Source organism: Adiantum capillus-veneris, chromosome 23 (genome assembly GCF_014529385.1).
Source record: "Adiantum capillus-veneris isolate H3 chromosome 23, ASM1452938v2, whole genome shotgun sequence".
NCBI lineage: Eukaryota > Viridiplantae > Streptophyta > Polypodiopsida > Polypodiales > Pteridaceae > Adiantum > Adiantum capillus-veneris.
In genome coordinates, this window is record NC_140953.1 from 128,562,319 (window position 1) to 128,587,826 (window position 25,508).

Below are 25,508 nucleotides of genomic sequence, written 5' to 3' on the forward strand. Positions count from 1 at the left end.
TAGCGGAATCTACGAACGAAATTAATTCACTGTTTGCATTTTGGACCGAGTATGACTTCCATTGATGTAGATGAGTAAACCTAGTGTAAATAGCCAAATGCTTCTAGCCTATAGTGGACATATCCTAGAATCAATGCATTCCAAGAGACCCCATCCTAGATAGGAATTTGTTAAAAGACTAATGCACTTTAAAACTATGTCACATCACATTTGAGATACATTTTGACCAACGCATCTAATCAAACATCTACTACTACTGGGTCTACGATGCTCTTTTAAACCAAATCTCGCCAGATCCCTTCGTCCCTACGTCCCCAAAACAGGTAAAATAGCCTGTTTCTCTCTCCTCCATTCCCTCAGCCGATGTGCTTTGCCATCGCCGTCCTGTGAGCCCTGCCATCTCGAGTGAGGTGCAGCTCTTGTCCCCCGTGCCCGGTCCTGCTTCTGAACAGGACCTCCTCGAGGTCTGCTCCACCACACAATTCTTGGCTCGCTCCTTGCACGCTACTCGCCGCCACGCCAAGTTGGCATCTGTGCGTATACTCTACTACACCTGCAACCCTCCCATAAACCCTGTGTATGTCTGCCATGGGACTAAGTCGCCTGTCCGGTTTCCGCAGAGCACAGGAAATAAAAAGGTCTCTCTCTCTTTGCCGCCGCGCCCTGCCCCATTACAAAATCAATGCAATGCATAGGAAGCCGAAAAATGTTCCGGTCTCTCTCGATGTTGCTGTCTCTCGGCCAGGATTGCAGATGTCTTTCAAAAATTCACACACTCTCTCTCTCTCTCTCTCTCTCTCTCTCTCTCTCTCTCATAACAGGTCTTGAGTTCAACTCTGCTCGTCGGCTAGATCTTTAAGGTCTCTTGGATAGTTTCCTACGACGTTCACACTCTCTTCTTCTTCCTCTTCCACCTGGCAGCCATAAAGAGCAAACCCTTCAAGAATCGTAGGAGACGCCACCTGTGCGACCAGTTTAAGGAAAAATGTGTCTCAAGTTAAAATCGTGCCGTTTTGAATTTAGAAAATGCCGGTTGTGGGCGAGGGGAAAAGGAAAAATTCTGCCCCAAAATAGAAAAAAATAGTATAAAAACCTAAACAATAGACCTAATTTTCTACAATTTTCTCTCGGCAAATTCAAGAAACAAAATTCTGTATGTTTCTGTATACGAGTAGTCGCTCCAAGTGCTCCACGTGTCAAGTGAGAGCTTGACTCCTCAATTTTGTAGCACTTCGAGCTCCTCTAGCCACTTGGTGGGACGAAGCCTTAAAACACGCAGCTTTACTTTTAATCCCTTGAAACAAAGGTAACTCCTTGGATTCTAACAAAATTAATGAATGCGAAATTGGGCGTGCCTACTGCATATAATTTCATTTTCTCCCAAGAGTTCCCGACTAAAAATCTCATTTATGCATATGTACAACCCTTTTAACTTCTTGCATGAATGCTACATGACTTCAATGTGCAAGCATATGCAACTGCTTAAGGCCCCGGCCCCGGCCGCCGTTATGGGGGGAAACCATCACTTTCCAATCGTTGAAAACAAGCGAGTGCCTCTTGGACCTACCTTATTTGGGTATGTCCTGCAATCTATGCATCCCAAATTTTTAATTTTAATTTTAATTTCCCAATATGTTCTCAAGCCACCGATTGTTTCCAATATGAACATCCCAGTGCTTTAATTTAAGCTTTTATTGAGGCCGCAAAAGACCACATTTTGGAAGTCATACTGGGAATCTAACATATTATTGACTCAATGAACGCTTCATTAGATGGAATCAACCGTGATTCCCTCCCTATCCCCTTATATTTCCCAAACAAAAAAGGAAGAACCCCCCCCCCCCCCCCCCCCCCCCCCCCCCTTCGTCGCTCGTCCTCCTCTCGTCTTGCAGCACAAAGCCTCTCTCTCTCTCTCTCTCTCTCTCTCTCTCTCTCTCTCTCTCTCCCCACACACACACCTAGCCTGAGTTGCATTCTCCCCGTAGCTTGCCCCCTTCCCTATCCTCTCCTGCTTGCAGCATCCCCCCGGCCCAAGCTGCCCATTAAGCTGGACGCGCAACGGATGACAACTTGTTGCCCACAATGCAAGGGCGATTTGCTCTCTTTGTCGCAGCTCTTCTACGCAGCCAGCTACAAGAGAACTCTCATGTTTGCTTGCTCAGCTAAGCAGTGCACTGATTGGAGTTGGCAAGCGACACGCAAGTAGAAACTGGTAGTCCCCACCCTTGCAAGGGCACCACACCTGTCCACAACTGCGTGTCACGACCTGGCAGTGACAGAGAAAGAGCAAGACACCCTCGCTTGCATACCCACCCTCGCTTGCATACCTCGCCACGCGAAGGCGGAGACAAGCTGTTGTGAACATCAGAACAAAGATGTCTGTCTCTACCTCCGTTGTTCCACAGGACGACCCACATTGCATCACTTCTCTGACTTGCGCCATGGCGCATGCGTCATCACATTCTCATCCCCATCCGGATTTTCTATCTCTGAGCTCCTCATGAAACGAGAAACATAAAAATCTCGGGCACCTCTTTCTGTCTCCTCTTCTCTCTTTTTCTCTCTCTTTCCACGTGTTGGCTCCTCTCCTTTTACCCTTGAACCTTTGGGAGTATCTCACGAGATTCTTCCTAATTTGACCTACTTTCAAAGATTAGAGGGACATATTTGGACCCAAACCGTTAATTAATTTCTTTCGTAGATTCCGCTAGACGTTAACTGTTAACTCCAATATCTGCGTTGGACCCGATGCACGCGCCAAGCCTGCATGGGACTCCTCCGACCTCTGCTCGCTCCGCTTTGTCTCCGGCTCCCGCACCCTCCAGCAGTCGGCCAGAAGGGAAAACCCTCCCCTACAGTAAGCTTCTCACGACCTGCCGCAATGGCGCCCCTTCGCGCTCGACTTCTGACCCCTTTGCATCTTGCTGCACTCGAACAAACTTTCCATGCACCACTATTCAAGACAACCTTGGCTCTCTCTGCTCTGCAGTCTCACGAAAGCCCTTGCTCCCAGTTTCCTCGCGTACAGCCGTTGTCCATCACCTGCTTGTCCTGTCCTGCGCACACAACACGGCGCACATAGCCGTTTCCCCATCGTGCGGACTGTATCCAGCATCCCTTGGTTTGGATTTCCTGCGCACTCTCCACAGCTTGTGCATTAGCCCCTACAGACACTTCTACGACCTGCACACAACAGGAGCCCACCACGCCTGCAACCCAACTGCCACCTGCGTCTCTCTCTCTCTCTCTCTCTTCCCACGCTTGCGCCGACATCGTCTACTTCTCTCTCGCCTGCCACCTCACGTTAAAAGTCGTGTTCTTCTCTCTCGCCTGCCACATGCCGTCCCTCCCTTTTCCTGTTTGATCAACAATTCCGCATCTCGCGAGATTCGCTTTAATGTGACCTGCTTGCAAGATTGGGACAACATACTTGAGATACATGCTGACTACCACATGCAAAGATCACCTCCAAAGCCTTTGACTAACAATCTCAACATGCATATATACGATCCTGTCAACTTATAATGCCACATGCAATCTACTTATTTAGGGCTTATTCAGAAACATATGTCTCCCTAGGCCAAAACTTTTAATTCATTTTACTTATTGTTTGCTTATTTGGATGTAGGAATGCCCCTACTCTAAAGCTCACATTTCGCTATTATAAAAACATATATATATTAAAAGATTTACAATATGAGGAGCTTTTATCTTATTATTTTAGCTCACTTTACTTCCCGACATGGGACTAGTGAATAATCTTTGTGAGTTGCTAGAAAACTAAGGGCAGGTTCAAACTGCACACAAGCCAATCTCACGCTCGAATGGCACCTAATAAGATCGGGCCTCATGGCTAGAGCGCATATCCTCTTGAGGGTGGGATCGTGGGATCATTCGTCATCCTCCTTTTATGCCGAAAAGGTTATGGACTTTGGGTTCGTCCGAGGGTGTGAGGTTGTCCGAATATTGGGTACTCTTCTTCCAACATATTTACCATTCCCCGATTGTGCAGCCCCAACTTGCTTAGAAGTTTAACTTGATTTTGTGCTTTAGCAAGCAATTATACAAGGTAGATTATATTTTTGAAGTGTCAAGGTTGTTAATTCTCATAGCCAACACTTCACCATAGACATTTCAATTGAGCAAAGTTGAAGCTAATTGGTGAGGCGATAGATTTGATTCCCACCTCAATCCCCATGGCACCTACGGTCACACATTAAAAGCAATAATTTAATTCAATTTTTTGTATGGGCGACACCCTTTACGCACAATGCGCCCAAATTCATGAGCTGTTATAAGTTATAAGCACAAGGGATAACCCCCTTAGACCTTGTGGCCTAGAGAAAATGTACCCAATATCACAAGCCATGTAGCTAATGTAGGAGCTCATTCCTTTCGAATCTAAAACTTGTTTTGGCCTTGGATAGGTGTACCTACACCATGGCACATGTCTAGAAACCACAAGCCAACTAAATGCATAACCTCTTTAGAAAAACTTGTAAAGTCATCGGCACTTCACACGTGACTTTTGTTAGCGGGCCGTGTCCAACCATGATGCTTGACAAATATTTGGTAGCCTAAATCCACTCATCCTACCTAAATGGACACATGGGTGCAATCTGTCCCGTGTAAGAGTGAGCATTTTTTTTTTATATGTATTTATTTATAGATTTTTTGAATGCTCAAAATGAATACAAACAGTCCAGTCGGACATAATAATGATCATAGCTCATAAAGAGTAGTTGAATAATAAAATGTACGTAAATGTAATACCCTTTGCATAGCTCAAGCTCGATCATACTTTCTTCACCTATCAACTGCAATAAATAACTATATATCAATTTTTATTACCATCTCTTCATTCAAGGGCGGCAAGACTTCATTTTTAAATTTTCTTCTTAAAATGCCAAAGTGAGCCTTCACCTTGTTTCAAAAGTGTGGTAAGGAATGAAGAAGTTAACATGATATTGCCAAGTTCACTCCATCCTCTCTTTACCTACACACCATTCTATCGTGTGTCTTGTTCCTTGGGGGAAAAAAAGCTTGATTTTGGTTCTAGCTTTGTTGAGATGTTTTAAAAACCCTAGGGTGTTATGTCATGTGGATGGCTTGCTTCTTTTCTAATAATCATAGGATACACTAGTGATGAAAGTAAGAGCTTGCTAGATTCTTCTGTGTCGAATATATCATAACCCTAACCCTGCCAATTATAGTATGTATGCCCAAGTTTTAAAAGTTTGTAAAGATAGAGGTGTTATTCCAATTGGGTGAGTTAATGGAATTATGCAAGGCTCATGTTTGAAAGGTGACCCAAATGATAAATCATTCGTCAAGAAGTCTATATTTTGAAGTAATTGCACATGGAGCAGCCAGAAGATTGAGCTAATCCTGAAACTGTATTCTAAATAATCTAATGTCCTTAGTGAGCATCTTATACACTAAAATCATCTAGAATCCTTTGCTAGGCATGTCATAAAAGATCGAATGACTCCATGATCCTTGAAGGAGCTCATTTGAGCCCATACTAGCTTTGTTGGGAGAGGGGTTGTTGTGAGTTCTAACCCCATAGGTCTCCCTTCATGTAGAAACAAATGACATGATATCCATCTTGCTACCCTTGCCGTTTGTCCCCTTTGAGACAAGATTCCCCCCCCCCCCCCCCCCCCCCCCCCAAAAACACCCCCAAAAAAAAAAAAAAAAAAAAAGTGTTTGGTAAAGGTCTACCTCAACTTAGCCTTGAGGCAGATGAAAATTAAGATTAGCCAATTGCAAACGAGAAAGGTCTGCCTCAGCTTAGAGGGCCTACACACGGTGGGTTTGAAAACTCACCTTCAAACTCAAAAACTATTCCTAAAAGGTACCCTTTTGATAATAGGAGTACCTTCACACTAAATAGTTTTCAAAAGATTGTGAGCGGTACAACAAATTTTGTGTGGGATGATTGGGAAAAGGGAACTAAAAATAAGGTGTTTACCTTTTATTACAAGTACCAAGAGTGAAACTATTCCATGTGGTGCTAAACTTTTGCTATTTTGCAAAAGTTTTTGCTATTTTGTAAAAGTTTATTTAAAGGAACACCCTTGCATACATTCTTGGGATTCTTTCCCAAACTCACTACATGAAGGTAAGATTTAGCAAAAAACCTTCCACTTTTCTTTTCCAAACCCACCGTGTGAAAATCTTGCTACATCCAAGTCTTCAAGTAGATGAATCACCTGTATGGTTGTGATTGGACCCCTCCGTAATGGTGGATCTAATACATAATTGTTGACTGTGAGATTTAAATTAAATTCTTTAAAGTGTCAAAATGTCACAAACACACATATACAATATTTTACCTCGGACGTGGCGAGGTCGTCTTCCTAGTGTGTAAGTCTCAGAGGCGTTAGGATCCATCTTCATTCATACATAATAAAGGATTAGAAATTCATAAAAAAGCACATGAATCATAAATCTAACAACACTAATAAATCTTAGTCCTTTGCTTCTCAGCCAATATACCTTGCTTGAGGCTATACCATGTTTCATTTATAATTCATAAGAAGATACTAAGCTTATAAATGACAAAGAAATAGTCTCTCTATCGCTTCTTGCGAGAGTCACCCTGCTTTTTTATTGGATGGAACATATCCAACCACATTAAGCCCCATGGCAAGGGAGTGGCAGGGGGCAATGGATCGTTGTTATCAATGCACTTAACTTCATAAGGTCAAATGCAACACCTCTTTGTAGACAATGTTAGAAGTGTATGTTCTTTGATCTCCATGTCTACTAATGCTTCTTAAGTGACTATCGCCAACCACAACCTTGATGGCAGAAGAAGATCTCACGCAAGACATTGCCACATACAATTGACCATGGGTGAAAACAGGTGTTGGGATATACAATCCAAGAACTCCCAATGTTTGGCCTTGTGCCTTGTTGATTGTCATCCCAAAAGCACGGCGTAGGGGAAATTGGTGGCGTTTCAAATCAAAAGGGAGACCTTCTCTAGATCCCATGAGAAAATCAATCCTTGGAATGAACACTGCATTTCCTGCATGTGACCCTGTAATGATTTCCGCTTCAATCACTTTGCTGTGGAATTGCTTACAAATCAAGCGTGTCCCATTACAAAGACCACTTTTTGGATCCAAATTGTGAAGCAACATAACTGGAGCATTCTATTTCAATTGTAAAACATGCAGTGGAAAACCTCCCCCAAGATCTAAACTATTTACAAACTCACTTGTGAATAAAATGCTATCACAATTTGATTCACACACTGAGTTTGCACTGACATATTCCTTATAAGTGCCAGGAAATTGCTGCAAGCCCAAATTGTTTATAGCATCCACCTCCTTGTTCCGTGGAGCCAAAATTGCTCTATCCTTGAAAAAGGTTGCATGGCAAGAGAGTGTTTCAAGGTCTCCATATATGCAAGCAATCAATGCTTGAAAATTATTTTGTGGTAGCATCATGCAGGCCGGCAAAGCCACATTATCAAGTATGTCCCCATCACAAACATCGCCATTACCAATATCAAGTGTCCATTGCACAAACTCTCTTTCAATAACATTACTGAAACAATTGACCACTCGCATATTTTGTGTTAGATGCATGATTTCTGTACTTTGCCAAATGTATGAGTGGCACAAAGATGCATTAACAATGTCTGCTCTTCCTCCTTTATGCACAACAGGTAATATCTGTCTCAAATCACCACCTAGGAGGAGAACCTTTCCACCAAACAACATGTTAATTTGCATGACATCCCTTAGTGTCTTATCAAGAGCCTCAAAGCGTGTCTATGAGCCATGGGGGCTTCATCCCATATGATCAGTGAACTTATTCACAACAGCGCAGCAAGTTGGCTATTTAATTTAATGTTACATGTGGACTCAGAAGTTATATCAATAGGGATCTTGAATCTAGGTTGTGCTGCAATACCGGATGATGCACATGCCAAAGCAACTTTGGACTCTCCACGTATCCGAGAGAGCAATACATTGTAGAGATAAGTCTTTCCTGCTCCACCTCGCCCATCCAAGAAAAAAATAGTCCCTCTGCTCATGTCAACTGCTTGTAAAACCCGATTGTAAGCTTCCCTTTGTCCAACATTGAAAGATGATCCCATTCGAGCATACATGGAGCATTCTTATTCAAGTTTCCACATGGGCCATGCACATTACAATGACTGATAACATCATAAAACTGTGGAAACATTACCTTATCAGGAAGCTCCGCACACACAATATTATCATAATGCAATGTCTCTATTGGCTTATGCTCAGATGCAAGTATCAATATAATGTGATCATGAGGAAGGCCTCTCTTTTGGAACTCAATCACAGAAATGTGTCCAATGACCTTACCAAAAATAGCCCTCTTAATCAGCAAGACCATCAAATCCCTGAACTTATGGTAGAAAACACGGGCAGTAAGATCAGGACGATCATTGGATGTCTGTCCAGGCAGTAATGCATCATGTATCTCCTTCCATCCAGGACTGCATGTGAATGTAATGAAGAGATCAGGTTTTCCTCTCTTGCGTACAATTGCCATGGCATCCTGATACAGCTGGTGCATATAGCGAGGGCCACCAACATATGAAGAAGGAAATACAACCCTTCTTCCAACATTAGCACCCAATAACAGTTCTCTACCATCCCTTGTGAAGGAGTACGAGCGGAAGTGCGACACGAGAGAGAGTGCGAGAAGAAGAGCACGACGATATGGTGAACTCGCTCTACTGTAATGTGTAGAGCATAGTGAGTTCTTATTAGGTTTTTACAAAAGAATATGTGTACATACCTGGCGGCCCGCCCACTTACCTAGGCGACCCCATTGGGCTTTATACCCCAACAACCTCTCACTTAAAGTCCAATGTGGTACTTTAAGTGTGAGAGAAGCTACTATACAAGCTAATATACAAGAGATGTAGAGAAGCGATGTACTACCCTACACCTAACTGCTTGCGAAAATGCGCAAAGCTCTCTGAGGGAAGTCCTTTTGTAAGCAGATCAGCAGGATTTTCTGTGGTGTGAACTTTGACAAGCTGAAGTTGCTTATCCTCGAGCATTTCCCTGATGAAATGATACTTCACATCCACATGCTTTGTCTTTGAGTGATAAACTGGATTGCGAGCCAATTGTATAGCACTTTGACTATCACAATATAACACAGGCATCTCTTCTTTGATTCCCAAGTCTGTTACTATTCGATTAAGCCAAATTGATTCTGTGCATGCCTCTGATGCTGCAACATATTCAGCCTCTGTAGTAGACTGAGTAACACAATCTTGTAATCTAGAACGCCATGATACTGCTCCACCAGCCAATGTAAAGACATACCCTGACGTAGACCTTCAGTTGTCTAAGTCACCTGCATAATCTGAGTCTGTAAAACCCTTTACACTTAGCTCCTGACTCCCATAACATATACGCATACTCTTTGTAGCTTTCAGGTATCTCAATATTCCTTTCACTGCCTCCCAATGTTTCTTGCCTGGGTTTGACATGTATCGACTTACTACTCCCACTGCAAATGCAATGTCTGGGCGAGTAGCAATCATTGCATACATCAAACTACCCACTGCAGACGCATATGGAATCTTATCCATTTCAGCCTGTTCTTCCTCAGACACAGGACAATCTTGTTTGCTAAGTTTCACATATGGTGGCAATGGAACACTCAGTGCCTTTCCCTTCTCCATATTGAAACGTTGCAAAACCTTGTCAATATACTCTATTTGAGATAACCAAATCAACTTCTTTGATCTGTCTCTCTCAATGCGCATACCAAGTATATGACTTGCCTCACCCATGTCTTTCATGTCAAACAATTTTTCCATCTTGGACTTCAAAGCTGAAATTTCTTCCAAGTGCTTGCCAGCAATCAACATGTCATCCACATAAAAAATAAGGATCAGCCAACTACCATCCTTAGCCTTCTTTGTATATAGACAGTGATCGAACTCACTATGTTTGTAGCCTTGAGAAAGCATAAACTTGTGGAATTTATGGTACCATGCCCTCAGTGATTGTTTTAAGCCATAAAGACTCTTTAACAACTGACATACCCAATCTTCCTTGCCTTTCTCAACAAACCCTTCTGGCTGTTGCATGTAAATTTCCACATCTAAATCACCATGCAAGAACGCTGTCTTGACATCCATTTGGTGCAACACCAAATCTAATATGGCAACCAATGCAAGAAAGCATCTCAATGTAGTCATCTTGACCACCAGAGAGAAGACTTCATCAAAGTCAATGCCTTGTTCTTGCTTAAAGCCCTTGGCAACAAGCCTTGCTTTGTACTTTGGTTGACTATCATGAGCGGTGATCTTATACCTGTAAACCCATTTACAGGGTAGAGCCTTTTTGCCCCGTGGTAATTTAACTAGCTTCCATGTCTGGTTTTTATGCAGAGCTGTCATCTCTGACTGCATGGCCAATTGCCAATTCCCGGAGTCCTTCATTTGCACTGCTTCCTTGTAACATGAAGGCTCATTGAAATCAGTCAACGTGACATAGTTCATAGATGGAACAAACCTATTAGGAGGTCGCGTGACACGTCCAGATCTACACACAATAGGTGGCTCAGGCTCAGCCACAACTTGTGGTTCCAATCTATCATGTCCTTGCTCCTGTTGAGCCCTGACATTTTGTCTTGCACGTGCAGGTCCATCTTCTTGGAAGACAACTCTTCTAATCTCCTCAACCCTCTCTGGTTTAGAATGATATTTGGATTCATTAAAGTGAGCATCATTGCTGCGGACAACCTTTCTGGATTCAGGATCCCAAAGTCTGTACCCCATCTCACTAGAATTACCATAGCCTAGAAAGATGCACTTTCTACTCTTTGGCTCAAGTTTGTTCCTAAATTCCTTTGGAACGTGAGTATATGCCTCACAGCCAAAGACTCTGAGATGCTTGTATGAGGGCATTTTGCCTGACCATACCATCTCTGGCACTGAATCCTTGTGCAAAACCTTGCCAGGAGATCTATTTACAAGATGAACAGCTATTGATACAGCTTCAGCCCAAAACCCATTTGGCAGCTGTGCATTAGACAACAACATACTTCTGACCTTCTCTTGTATGGTCCTATTCATCCTCTCAGCAACACCATTTTGAGGAGGATTGTAAGGAGCAGTAAGTTCACGTTTTATACCTTTTGACTCACAAAAGTCCTGAAAGGCCTTTGAAACATACTCTCCACCATTGTCGGTGCGTAAGCATTTAAGCTTCTTTCCACTCTGATTCTCCACAAGTGTCACAAACGTTTTGAAAACACTAAACGCTTCATCCTTGTGCTTGAGAAAGTAAACCCATACTTTCCTCGAGTAATCATCTATAAATGTCATAAAGTAAGAAGCTCCCCCTAGAGATAGGTTAGGCATAGGTCCACACAAATCACTATGAACAAGTGCCAACTGTGTATCTCTTCTACTGCTTCTATGCTTATGTGGCTGCTGTGTTTGCTTACCATACAGACAATGTTCACAGAATTCAAAATCATTAAATGAAAATCCAGGCAAATAACCAGAACGAGACAAGATTTCCATTCCCTTCTTGGACATATGTCCTAACCGGCTATGCCACAAAGAAACGTTCGGATGCTCGGTTACATTGATTACATTTTTAGAGACATTTGATACATAAATCATGTAAAGTCCTCCAGACTTTACTCCATGTGCTACTGTCATAGAACCCTTGGATATCTTCCACATGTTCTGTCCAAAAGTGGTGACGTAGCCAGCATCATCAAGTAAACCTGTGCTGATCAAGCTCTTTGTAATTGCGGGAACATGTCTCACATTTTTCAGCGTGAAAGAAGAGCCATTCTGAAACTTCAATTGAACATCTCCAACACCTAAGATCTCACATGTCTGCCCATTGCCTAGCCGAACATGATCTTTAGTGGTCACATAAGAGGTAAACCACTCCTTGTTTGGAGACACATGAAGTGATGCCCCTGAGTCTATAATCCAGTCACTCAGTGCATTTCCATCCGATGCTGTAAGAAGAGCTGAGTCCATTCTATTCTTCAAGAAGTAGATGTCTCCTGACACTAGACTGTCATCCTCTGCAACAGTGTTTGTCACATTTATTTCTTGAATCTTCAATGAGGACTTGTTCTTCTCACCATGGTCTTCAGGTTTCTCTTTGCCTTTTTCTGCTTTCGATTCTCTGCAGTCTCTTTTCATGTGACCCTTCTTGCCACAATGGTAGCATTCTATGTCACTCTTGCCTTCAGCACTGCGGGACTTGCTACGAGACTGATTCCTCTTTCCACCTTTGTACTTTTCTTTGGTCCTTCCCCTGACAACTAAGGCTGTTCCTTTGCCTTTGTCCATTGTCTTTCTATTGGTTTCTTCAGTAAGCAGACTTCCTTCTACACCTGCTATGTTCAAACCATCTGGAGGTGTAGAATTACTCAAAGCTGTGCGAAAAGTGTCCCAACTTTCCGGCAATGTGATCAACAGGAACATAGCTCTAACAGGTTCTCAAACTTGACACCTTGAGCTGACAACTGACTGTAGATTGTGTTGAATTCATTCAGATGATTGGACATAGGTGTCCCTTCTTTCATCTTCAAGTCAACAAGCTTCTTAAGCCAGTATACCTGTGAAGCTGCACTTTGCTTCTCATAAAGATCACTCAGCTTTAACCATGCTTGATAAGCCGACATCTCGTCTGCTACATTGAAGTAAACGCTTTTTGCCAAAGTCAGCATAATGGTAGAAAGTGCCAATTCATCCATTTGGCTCCATTCATCTTCGTCCATATCTTCTGGTTTTATCCCCTTGAGCTTTATAGGTTTTATCTGCTTCTTTTGTACCAACACGTGCCAAATCTGCTTCTTCCACAATGGGAAATTGGTTCCATCCAGCTTCTTGATATTGTAAAGAGCAGTGTCCTGTGATCCAGCCATAGCTACGCTTCACAGTGGTTTACTTTCCTGGGAAAAATTCGGCAGAGTTTCCCCTGTAAACTGACCTCTGAACCAATATCAACCTGTCAAATGAACCAAGAAAGCTTCAGATTCTGCATAAATTTCGGTAGAGTCTCCTTTGTAAAATGGCTCTGGTGTACTCAAAAAACAAACCAAAAAACAGCTCAAAAAACACTGTCTCTCTGACACTGTAAGCTGTGGGTAAACCTGTCCTGCACCTGTACTGTCTCTCACTATCCTGTCACTGTCCTATAAGCATAGACTGCGACAATGCCTCAACGGAAGTAAAGCAAAGATGCAATCCCAACTGTCTAACTCACAGTCAATACATCCTAGCTGCCTATCTAAGGGTGCTCGAGGGATCGCTCCAAGACCTGTATCACCGAAAGGATCTCAACATTCGAGAATCCCCCAACTCAATAAAACCTCACTCGACCCTCAACAAAGGCTGCAGTAAATCTGACAGTACATAGACTTCCCACAAAGTCATACATCCACAAATTTCCCACTGTATGCTGTAACCGCTGCGGCGGTTGTTTGCTGCATGACTCACAGCCAGCAAACCCTCAACAGACATAAATCATCTCTGAAAATACATCCCATGTGGAAGTACTTGCAATGTAAGGATGAAATCTGGAATATCAAGCAGCAAACACAAGCTACCTGATGAACTAGTGGATGTCGCCTACAGTTTGTGTGTAGATACGGCCGTGTCATATGTGACACGCCTCCAAGAACTGTGAGCCGTGCTTCGATGTGTAGACAACCAAAAATCAACACTCTGGGAGTGTCGATATCCTCAGCACCTGCAGTCGTAGGCCGAAAAATCCCAAATTTGCAGAGTCGGATCTGCACCCGCTGAGACCACGTAGTCGAAAATGGCCTGCGCAGAACTTTGTCGAAGCCGAATGGTAACCGAGATGACCTCAGAATGAAATTCTGAGCACACCTAGCCCTTCGGGTTCCCCCAAAAGATTTGGGGCCGTGTCTTTGCCTGTCGAATTTCACTCCAATATGAGCTGGTGACTCTAGCCTCCCGCAGTGCTGCCCCGAGCCTCGATCTGAGCTGTGATACCAGTTGAAGGAGTACGAGCAGAAGTGCGATGCGAGAAGAAGAGCACGACGATATGGTGAACTCGCTCTACTGTAATGTGTAGAGCATAGTGAGTTCTTATTAGGTTTTTACAAAAGAATATGTGTACATACCTGGCGGCCCGCCCACTTACCTGGGCGACCACGTTGGGCTTTATACCCCAACACCTTGTTCCATCTCTTGCTCCAACCATATCTGTCAAGCCCTGATACACCTCACTGCGAAGATCACTTTGATGATTGCGAACCCACAAAAGCCTCAACTCCTCCATACAACTATATGCATCAATAATATATTGTTGCAGTAGCCTACCACCATGTAAAAGACATTGTGTCGTGTCATCTTTAATTTTGCAATCTATACTTGTAGAAATCCATTGTAGAAATACACTTTGTAGTTTCATTTACTCGCTCCCTGCTTACTTCCGCTTATTCACTTGCGGTATGTAAGGATTCCAACCTTCTTCACCATTTGGAGATAGCAACACGTATAATAGAGGCATGTATGACCTATGGCAATTTGAGATTCTTTTTAGACCACCACCCAAAAGATTCAACACAATATCACGATGGCCAATGTTGCTCTCTTCACCCTGACTAGGCATGATTGCAGCAACTTCCACACTTGTTGGAGCAACATACTGCCAGCCATTTGTACGCTTCTCAGTAATGACCATCCTAATCTTCGGAATATTGGAAGTTTGAACCATTGTAGCAAACCCCATAAAAGCTTGAATATACGGATTTACTCGATGCATCATTGATTGCAAGCTTTCCAAAACATCTGGTTTGAGTTTAGAAACATGATTCATCCTGTTTTGTAGCTCATTCTTAGTGTCAAAAAAATACAACTGAGCAAAGCGAGGGATTTGACCTGATCGTTCTTCTGGCATCAAAGGACCAATGTTACGATAAATAGATCCATGCACTTTGAAGAAGCAAATGAGCTCCCAAAGAAGCAAATGCCAACACACTATTGTATGCTCTAATATGTTTCAAGAATTTTCTACTTCTAGTATTACCCCCGTGCATTAATTCTCTTTATTCTAAAGGAGGTTTACTTAATGGAGGCAAAGAAATATTGCCTGAGTTGCAACAACTCTTCCCCCACAAATGTGCGAATGGTCTTTGCTTCTATTTTCCAAGCTAAAGCACCACAAAAGGAACATGCAAAATCCAAGTTGCCTATGTTGTGAAGAATACACTTTTCATGAGAAAGAGACAACATAGAGTTATGCATCAAGGAAGTGGTCTCAGAATATAAGTAGGTGATAGATAAACAATGTGTCTCAACTTTGGAGTAATCTCCCTCTCTGTAGACAATTACAGGCTCCTCAGGAACATCTCCATTATTGGATTCCAAATTGCCTTCCACTTCAATCCCTACATAACTTTGAGGGAGCATTGACTCGATATCTACATCCATTGCAATACTTCCTTGAGGAAATTCACTGCATCAGTTCACATTTATTTCACGTTTATCAAATGCTGGAAATCTTCCAAGCGAGGCACATTAATCTCCCCCAGAGAATGTCGAACTCTATCTCGCACTGCTGCACATCGCGTAGCTCGAGAGGCTTGACATATCCTACTACGTCTTGCATGTATAGGAGACCATACCTTTGGACCAATAGCCATCTGTCCAAAAAAGAACTCTTATAAGTACTCACAGATATATACAGGTTAGTATCTAGAGAATTAAGAAGACAATATGGAGAAGAAAGGATTTCCCAACTATGTCTATCTTTGTTTAAGGGAGTCAGTGAGAGAAGCTTGCCAACCCACATGGTAAATGTCTATATACTTCTATATTTGTCTCTCTATATCTTATCTTTTATTACCTCAGCTTATCTAACTACTACTAAGGATATAATTGGGGGAGCGAGTCCATTAGATTAGCCCATTGATGATTATCGGTTAAGGCCTGAGTTTCTGCCGGAAATTTCCCACTGCGGTTACAACGGGCCAGTCTGCACGTCAACCAGATTCTCACAGTCGATGCAGATGTGCTAGTGAATAAAACAACTTTGGAGAGAGGGAGAATCGGGCTACCATTGTGGCTTAAGTGAGAGAGGGAGAATCAGTGTAGATAGGGGCTACCATTGTGGCTTAAGCGAGAAGCAAAAGTCTAAAAACCCACATGGAAGAGCTCTCCAAAGGTATAGATATTTATATCTATGCTATCTATATCTTACTTACTAAGTATAATGGGGGGAGAGAGGGAGTTTGTGCAAAAAATGATCATGTACACTACTTTGTGTGTGTGTGTGTGTGTGTGTGTGTGTGTGTGTGTGTGAGAGAGAGAGAGAGAGAGAGAGAGAGGGCGAGGGGGGAACCGGAGGTGTGACTCAAAAGACATATTGGAAACAAAAGTAATACAATCATGGAGATCCTCTGAAAATGTAGTATCCAAAGAAAACAACCAAGAGTCGTGAGCAAATTGGTATCCACTACATACATAAGCCTCCCCAAAAATGTAGTCAATATCTGCAAAGCCACCAAAATATAGATCCGCTAAGCCTATAAATGAGAAAGAAGTGATTATTACTATTGATTACATAATTCACTTCTTGCAAGGGTTGCCCTGCTTTGAACTGGATGGAACATCTCCAACGGCATTAATCCCCTTCTTGGGCCAATGGGTCGTTACCAATGCATTGAGCTTGTTTGAGATAGATCTAACTTCGGAGACACCGGTAGTATGTTGTATTGGTACGGAGGTCAATTTGTTGCTAGTGCTTCGTAATTCATTCCCAATGCTCTTGAAATCCATGCTATCCTTGTCAAGAAGAGACCTCTCCAAGAGACTCATGATTTTTTCCCGGTTTCTTTCTATGCGAGAAAGTTGTTCTTGCACTGAGCTCTGTTGCTGCAAAATACCATTGATTTGTATCCGCTCCTATAGACGATGAAGATAAACCCCTTGCTCATGTTGTGAATGGCTCAACCTGTGAATGCTCTCTCTGTAGGAAACCTGCGATGCCTCCGATCCCTCACATGAGGCTTGAATTTTGGAGCATATTGTGTGGATGATACCTAGTCCATCTACAATTTTCTTCTTTGAAGGTCCATCCCCACCTCGGGCAACATGCTTGGCATTTCATAAATTGTTTCTTGGGTCTCTTTCTGGGGTAGAAAATATCACCTCCAAATAATTTCCTCCAGAGGTAAGCGCCTACTCCATTATTGTAAGATAAGATATATATTTAGCACTGGGTTATACATGTTTTTCTCTCTATCTATTTCTCCCTCTCTATTTTTCAACATTATCCACCTCTCTATACCTCCCTCTCTATGGCGTAAGGTGGCATCCTATGGGCATAATGTGAAACCGAGCGTGCACGCGCATGCACACACCTATATAGCTATATCTCTTTACCTCTTGTTATTTTAAGCATATGTGATTGCATCAAGAGAGGCACCCTCGCTTCTTGGTGTGGCCCAAGTTGGGCATATCCCACACTCAGTGCATTCCAAGAGATGGCATCCCATAAAGGAAGCACCTCAAGAACTTTTTGTGCTTTATGAAGAAGTACATAGCAGCCGCCGAAAATAGCCCAAACCTTCTTTGCCCTAGTATGTAGGCACTGCCAGAGGAGATTTCCTCTCTCTATATCTGTTGAAAATAGCCTAGAGCACATGTAAGCGTATGTGATTGCATCTCGAGACACCCTCGCTTCGCATTCGTCGAAAACAGCCCACAGGTTCATTGCCAAATTGGGCCATCTGTGTGAAAGCGTGTGTGATCACATTTGAGGAGATGCCCTCTCTCTGCAACTGTTGAAATGCATCTAAAGAGACACCCTTGCTTTGCATCCACCGAAAACCCTATAGCTTCTTGGGCTTGCATATCCCGCAGTCATTGCATTCCAAGAGACGACATCCCAAAACATGCCTTTAGACACGCTCAAGTCATTTTATTCCATTTTCGACAGAGTCAGACTCAACCACTCAAGAAATGATAAAAAACCAGATTTTTCTTTCCCCATCCGCTGATTTCACGGACATACACATTAGTCAAAGCAAAACCATAACTTGCATTGATGACAAAGCAAGCCAATCGTATAATCTCCTCATACACCATTCACATGAAAGCTCAGTATCCGGAGATAATTAAACAAGTTTATTTTAAGAAATTTCCAGAAAACAGTCTCAGCAAAGCAACTTAGTGTATAAAGAAATTCCTTAGAGCAAGACAAAAATTTTCTGTTAACCTGAAGATTAGGAGACGATGACGCCTCCACACTAGCTTTCTCCAATTTTTTCGGCATGCTTGAGCCACAACCACCAGTAGATGGAATACGCAAAGTTTTTGAAATAACACACGCAGGAAAATGATAACAGAGACGTAGCTATGTGAGTATGATAACTCACCTTAGAATTCAAGTTTAAATAGTTGATGCTCCTCTGCAGCAGACGCGACAGTTGAGTTGGACCGGTTAAGCCCACAATCGAGGATGTCAGTCCAGGCACGTACACCAATATCCTCATAGCCTAAGGCCCGGAGGAAGAATCCAGAGGTTTAGAGGGTAAGTTTCCACAATATCAGCCCTACTGGTCAAGAAAACATGGCGGGGAAGTCTGTCATCGCCGGCCTTTCCAAAAAACCCTACGCGGTGGCGTGCAGAGGATGCAAGAAGGACCATAAGCCACACTTACAGAAATTTAAGGATTAGTACTGAGACCAAATATTGTGAATCCAAGTCGAACAGTCACCTCCACAATGGTATAGCCTATATTCCCATAAAAGGCCCGGTTTTATTCACTAGACATGATTAAATACGGTGTCGGGTATAAACACCCCATTAGGTATTTTTTACCTGCTATCCTAGCATGACTTTTAGAAGTAAGTGGTTTTCACCAATTTATTTGTAAAGCCCGGTCAGGCAGACTACATCACCCCAACGTAAAATTTAAATAGCAATGATTCCCGTATTCATACCCAGGTCACTAGACCCATATTTAGTAAGCAGTATCAGGTCTCGGGTATATAGTAGGTATTTATACATGCTATCCATGCCCTCTGTAAGGCTTCCACCTGCACAATAATGTGAAAAAAACCTTTTAAAATGTGAGAAACACCACCATATTAGGCACACTTTCCTAAAAAAGTTTTTTATTAAAGATGGTTGGTCAAATATAAAGCCCCAAGTATAGAGTATCATTCCAGAGTTTGGCATTCTTCATCTATTTTGCAGCCTTGGTGTATTATGGCCAACTGTCATGACCAGGTTCTTTTTATAGCAACAACTCATCTCTTTATGTCAAATGAATCAATACGTCGAGCAACATTACTCCGTTATGAACAACATCTATTCCCGCAGCTAGGAACTTCTGTTTCTCAAACAAAGTGGTGGACATATCAGGATCAAGTGACCAGAGTGACACTTTGGGGTCATGAACATTTCAAAAATAATGTCCGATTGGCAATGTTTACTGAAGCAGTGGGTCTAGGGCCTAAATATTATTATATCGAGCATTCCATAAAGCCTGGTTTTTCAGATCGGCTATATCTGCTAGCCCAGTTTCTACCTCCTCAGAAGATTTTCCTATACCGTAGTTATGGTCATCAGTTACGAGGATATTTTAACTGTACTCACCACACTCGCGAGTATGGGGTAGCCTTGGCGACTCGTATCGTGCCTTTGGCAGAGCGGCCAAATACTTGCTTCTACTGTGATAGTTGTTTGTGTGATCATGTGATGGGCGGCATAATAGAGATGTAGCAGTAAAGCTCATTAGCTAAGCTTTCTTTTGTCCCGTGACATCTTTTGTGTGTGTGTGTGTGTGTGTGTGTGTGTGTGAGAGAGAGAGAGAGAGAGAGAGAGAGAGAGAGAGAGATGAAATAAACAAAAAGAAAAGAAAATCATGCCGTGTACAAAAAGAAAAGGGGAAAATTATCAAAATTACCAAAATAGCCCTGGTTGTGAGATTAAATATCTCCAAAGATAAAGAAATTGGTAGGTTTTGATAAGAAGCCCGATTGTCTATATTCGTGTGTGTGTGTGTGTGTGTGTGTGTGTGTGTGTGTGTGTGTGTGTGTGTGTGAGAGAGAGAGAGAGAGAGAGAGAGAGAGAGAGAGAGAGAGAGAGAGAGAGAGAGATGAAATGAAATGTTATATTAAACGTCTTCGGAAGGCCAAAATTGATACAATCTACAATGTCTGGATGCATCGTCATCTACTAAAATCATCGTCATTGGACGTTGCTCGAGAAAGTATTGCACCAAGAAATGAAATGAAATGTTATATTAAACGTCTTCGGAAGGCCAAAATGACCTATGAGACCAAATTGATACAATCTTTGTGAATCTAATACAATGTCTAGGTGCAAAAAAAAAACAAGGTGAAAAATTAAAATCTTTGTGATCAATGTCGGAGGAAGGTTGGCATTGGGCGTTGCTTGAGAAAGTATTGCACCGAGAATTAAATGAAATGAAATGTTTTATTAAACGTCTTCGGAAGGCCAAAATGACCTATGAGACCAAATTGATACAATCTTTGTGAATCTAATACAATGTTTGGGTGCAAAAAAAAAAAACAAGGTGAAAAACTAAAATCTTTGTGATCAATGTCGGAGGATGGTCGGCATTAGGCATTGCCCAAGAAAGTACTACATCGATCACTGAAGAGCATCGTCAATGTCCGCCTCCGTGAATAGTCGTATTGGACGTCCTGATCCAATAATGGAGCCTCCGTCAATGGGCCTGTGTCGGCTATCAGCAATGGACCTGTGTCGACTGCGTCTACAATCAAGCAAGAATGCGCGCGCGCGAGAGAGAGAGAGAGAGAGAGAGAGAGAGAGAGAGAGAGAGAGAGAGAGAGAGAGAGAGAGAGAGAGAGAGAGAGAGAGAGAGAGAGAGAGAGAGAGAGAGAGAGAATTGATCAAATTGGGATATGCCCAATTTGGCGAAGAAACTCCGGGCTGTTTTCAACAGCTGCAGCTGTAGATAGAGAGCATCTCTTCAAATGCGATCACGCACACTTTCACCTTGAAGGCATGTGGCATTACACAAGATGCTGATATGCACACTTCATAACGCACAAAAAGTGCTTGAGGAGCTTCCTATCCGGGATGTCGTCTCTTGGAATGCAATGACTGCAGGATATGCACGCCCAACAAGCTCTGGGGGGTTTTCGACGGATGCAAAGCAAGGGTGTTTCTTCATATGCATTTCAACAGCTGTAGAGAGAGGGCATCTCTCCAAATGCGATCACGCACGCTTTCACCTTCAAGGCATGTGGCATTATGCAAGATGCTGATATGCGCACTTCATAAAGCACAAAAAGTGCTTGAGAAGCTTCCTATCTGGGATGTCATCTCTTGGATATGCCCAATTTGGCGAAGAAACTCCGGGCTGTTTTCAACAGATGCAGATAGAGGGCATCTCTTCAAATGCGATCACGCACGCTTTCACCTGGAAGGCATGTGGCATTACACAAGATGCTGATATGCACACTTCATAACGCACAAAAAGTGCTTGAGGAGCTTCCTATCCGGGATGTCATCTCTTGGAATGCATTGACTGCGGGCACCATTGTCATTTTTTGGACTCTCAAAGTCAACCTTCTTTGGCACCTTGGGATGGAAACATGCCAAGAATTTCTCCAATTTGAAGTACTCCCCATTGGATAATTGCATAGCTGCTATAAACTCCACCCAACGCTCTTCAAAATGATTAAGAAAAATACCAAACTCTTCATTTACGTCTTGCTTTAAAGCCTTCAACCTTGCAAGTCGATGGGTGAAACCTCCATGCAAAATTCCTGCAAGAAGCGAGCCTAGAAGGCCTGCAATACTTTCCTTGGTTCACCTTCTAAAGCATCAAACCATACCTTTACTTTACCTCACATCAGAAATGGAATTGTTTGCATCTTGCTATCCTTATTTGGCATATGCAACAACAATATATACAACTCAAAATCATCCATCCATTCCTCCAAATTCTCCTCGCCTATGAAGATTGGCGGCCTGTAGCTTCATGCTCCCATCACTTCTTTGACAAAACAAACCTTCTTTTATTGAACCAACGAGCAATCAAATTCTCCTTAATGGGGCCACCAGAAGAGGAATGAGAACACACCCAAAAACACTTCAAATCGCCTCTCTATAGTCCATGGCATTCACAACATCCACTCCTTTCAAAATCACCTTCAATACGACACACTTTCTTGAAAAACACACACACAATTGTACACCGACAAACACAAACATACCCTTTAGAATCAACAACCATGCACCACCTGACATGTTTCCATTGCATAAAACACCCCTTCGATGTTTGCTGCCATGTCACCAGCAAATGTTGATGCCCAACAGGCCACCAATGCCATCACAAAAACCCCGCTCCACCACCATATGTGCCACAAAACAAGGAGAGATCTCCATTGCTCCTCTCTCTCTCTCTCTCTCTCTCTCTCTCTCTCTCTCTCTCTCTCTTTACTTATACCAATGCTCTCACATAGTATATATACTATTTTCCATGGCCTCTACATTCCCCATGTGGGATATACTGGCTACTATGTGGCGATCCCAAGACTCTCCACCCTCGAACTTCAAAAAATTCCCACTTTTTATGTCCCCAATTTGGCAATTTTCTATCTATCTTCCACCTATAAGATAAAACACTTGTAAACTCTCCCTAGTAGCTCAAGTTATGGCTTCAACTCCCAATTTCTGCTCTGCATTCAGAATCTCCCACGCCCTTGAACAACGAGCCCCAAAATGTAAAAAACCAATCGACTCCCCTCCGCCGTTGCTATCCACCAACTTCAACTAGGTATATCTCCACACTCAGAGCTTTGATCTGTGTCTTATCACTTTTGACTAGCTTCATACACTGCACATTCGGGCGAGCTCAAAAACCTATGATGGCACTCTTACCGAGGTGACCAAAATGGCACAAAACTAGCCCCCGAGAATACTTTGACTACTCATAACGTTATTGTTAGGACTCCAATTGTCGATCGAAAAATATCAACATGCTCCTTAACTCATGCACATTATATCTATCCACTCACATACGCTTCAAGTCCTTGTCGTACTTGTCCACCTTGACGGGGATTTGCAAACCACCTCCACCTTCAAACTACAATACCTTGCACCTAGTAGCTTCCATCGAGGAGCCGTCTAAACCAGCCTAGAGAACACTTTGAGGACCACACTTGGCACTCTAGTTTCAACACTTTGGACCCTCCGATCAACCACCTTTGAGAGGCATCATGACAAAGCACCTTGTCCCAAAAAACCTCATCATGCATACACATCTTCAAACACTTGCTTACCCTGGACCTTCATATATGCTTTATTGCGTTGGCATGCACCTCTAGATTCTCATAGCACTACTTTTCCCTCTTCATTGCACGGACCAACTTTAGCCGCACCAGTGTGCGTGCATGCAACACATATCCGTACACATAAGGGGTCATAGCTACAAACAGCCCACAACTAGCTAGGATTTCCCTCTCACTGCTAAGTTTTATATGTAGCCTTCTCTAGACACCGAGCAACTAGAGATGCTTTTCTAATTTCATAAGTGTCACAATGCCCCATGTGAATACCACATGCATCTTAATGTGATTCTAAGATTTAGAAGATACTGTGTAATCTTTAAAGATATGCTATAGAGTCTAAGTGAGTTTGATTTTATATCTAAAAAGTACTACCCCTAAAAAACCTTTGCTTAAGATTCCAAACATATATTGATTCTACTATACCGGCAATAAACAATGCTCAAATCTACTAGTAGGGTACATAACACAAAATAAAAGAGAAATGTCTACTAAGAAAGAAGTGGATACCTTACAACCACCCGATCTTAGGATTTGAAAATGCCCTCACACCACAAATAGGGTAAGATAGTTCTTAACACTAGACTGGTAACCTAACAAGACATAAAACTGTCCTTTCAAGGTTTTGGAAAAAATTCCAAAACCATAGTAGATCCACTCATTTTGAAAAATCCTTTCATGAGCTTATAGTTCAAGGACTACTACATATGGAAAAAATGAGAAACTTGTAAGATTTCTCATCACGAGACATCCCAAAACTCTAGGAAAATTAGCTTTATGTTATACATTACACTTACACAATCAAAATTGAATTTGGATATCAAGAAAGCCACCAAAAAAATCATAAAAGTGCTATTTTTGGCCAAAAAAAGGATTATGTAATTCTTGTAAGTTGATCATAACTTTCAATTTTAACACTTAGCTCTCTCTAAAAGCATCAAAACATGTTGAGAACTATGAAGGCTTATCCTCTAGCAATCTAAACCTCACAAACATGAAGTTTAGAGTTGTATAGTTGCAAAACATTGAAAAAAAGCCAAAAACAGGACCCGTTTTTTCAGACAGTTTAGGTTCAAAAATGTTGTGCAAGAGTAAGGTTAATGGTGAGATCGATAATCCAAAAAAAAATGTCAAGTTTTTTTCAGCTCATAAGGCAACTTTGTGGATATATAGCACCTAGAAATTCATTTTCATACTCTTCAAATAATTTAAGCAAAGTGGTCACTTAACAGGACACAAAAGTGTCCAAGGACATAAAAGTGTCCTATTACCATTCTCGTGTTAAGGAGCGTGCTTTTGTATTCCCAATTAGCATCTTCTATAGGGTTGCTTTCTTTCTCAAGTTTCCAAGATAGATTCACTTTGAAGTCAAACAACATATTGAGCGGTCAAGATGATTTGGTCATGCTCAAAGGACATGAGCAGGGTTGGGCACATTAAGCTGTAAGAGACTTACATGGAATACATCGTAAACTTTGAAATGATAATGAAGGTTTAACTTGTTAGCTTGATTGATTATGACATTGGTAATTTTTTACAGTCCACAGTAGTGATAGCTAAGCCTCTTGTGCTTGCCAAAAGATAGAATTTCTCTTCTTAGATTTCGCCCTTAGACATACCTTGTCACCTTCCTTCCCGGGAGACTTACCATGGAGAACTTACCGTAACATATAAGTGCAAGAGAGAGGGGTTACTGAAAAATCTAGATACGCATATAAGTTAGGGTAATATCCCCTTCTCAATTTATAAAAGTAGGGGGATGGGATATAAATCACTTGAGAGGGGAGGGGAAGGGAGAAAGAGAAGAGATAGAGATGTATTGGAAGGAGAGGAACATATTAATCTTTGTGGAGTCTACTAATAACCTATAATTCCATTGAAATAGAAAGATCAAGAGATTTATGATTACATCAATTGCAAGCTTATAAGCACAATAATTGTAATTCACATGTAATGTCAATAGAAAGTTAGCTTCTAACATTACAAAACCTAAACCTTTTTCATGCAAATCAAATCAAATTTATTATTACTCAGATGCTTCCACCAAGGATTTGTATGTGTGGTGAAGCGAAAGAAGAAGAGTCTTTGTGGGGCGGGGTGGAGTAGAGGGCAAGAAGCTCTCTTTCCTTATTCTTCTATGCATATATATAAAGAATAAGGATTACTCATTGGGAGATCGGACACTAGA